The sequence below is a fragment of the Buceros rhinoceros genome, unplaced genomic scaffold (genome assembly GCF_000710305.1).
Source record: "Buceros rhinoceros silvestris isolate BGI_N320 unplaced genomic scaffold, ASM71030v1 scaffold28096, whole genome shotgun sequence".
In the NCBI taxonomy this organism is placed as follows: domain Eukaryota; kingdom Metazoa; phylum Chordata; class Aves; order Bucerotiformes; family Bucerotidae; genus Buceros; species Buceros rhinoceros.
The window spans coordinates 4,061-4,402 of record NW_010419725.1 but is presented as its reverse complement, the minus strand read 5'-3'; the positions used below and the strand labels follow the sequence as shown (position 1 = coordinate 4,402).

General features: G+C 58.8%; 1 protein-coding gene across 1 annotated transcript in view; it reads left to right on the top strand.

Annotated features, from left to right (window-relative positions):
* Nucleotides 1-342, top strand: part of BIN3 (bridging integrator 3) — a gene marked incomplete at its 3' end in the record, with an annotated part of 4,166 nt that overhangs the window by 3,239 nt on the left and 585 nt on the right. The window lies entirely within an intron of this gene.

Below are 342 nucleotides of genomic sequence, written 5' to 3'. Positions count from 1 at the left end.
TCGGAATGGCACTGGGATTATGTGGCAGACTTGAACCGGTCTAATATTTCACAGCCCACCCCCTCCTGCCCTTTTCCACACCATCTCAGAGACATTTCCCTTTCTCCCCACGCTTCTGTTTGAAGAAGCCAGTTGGATGTGCTGAGCTGAAGGTCACGGGCGACAATGGCGGTGGGGGCGGGATCCTCGGCAGTGCCCTGGGGAATCACAGGGTGAGGGGACAGGGACGTGGCTGGGCACGTTCTCCAGCCTGGCTGAGCTTTGGGGCTGGTTTTTGTCCCTGTTGTGAAGAGGGCAAGACTGGCTGGGTCGGGGTTTCTTCGGCAGCCCCTTCTTGGGTGC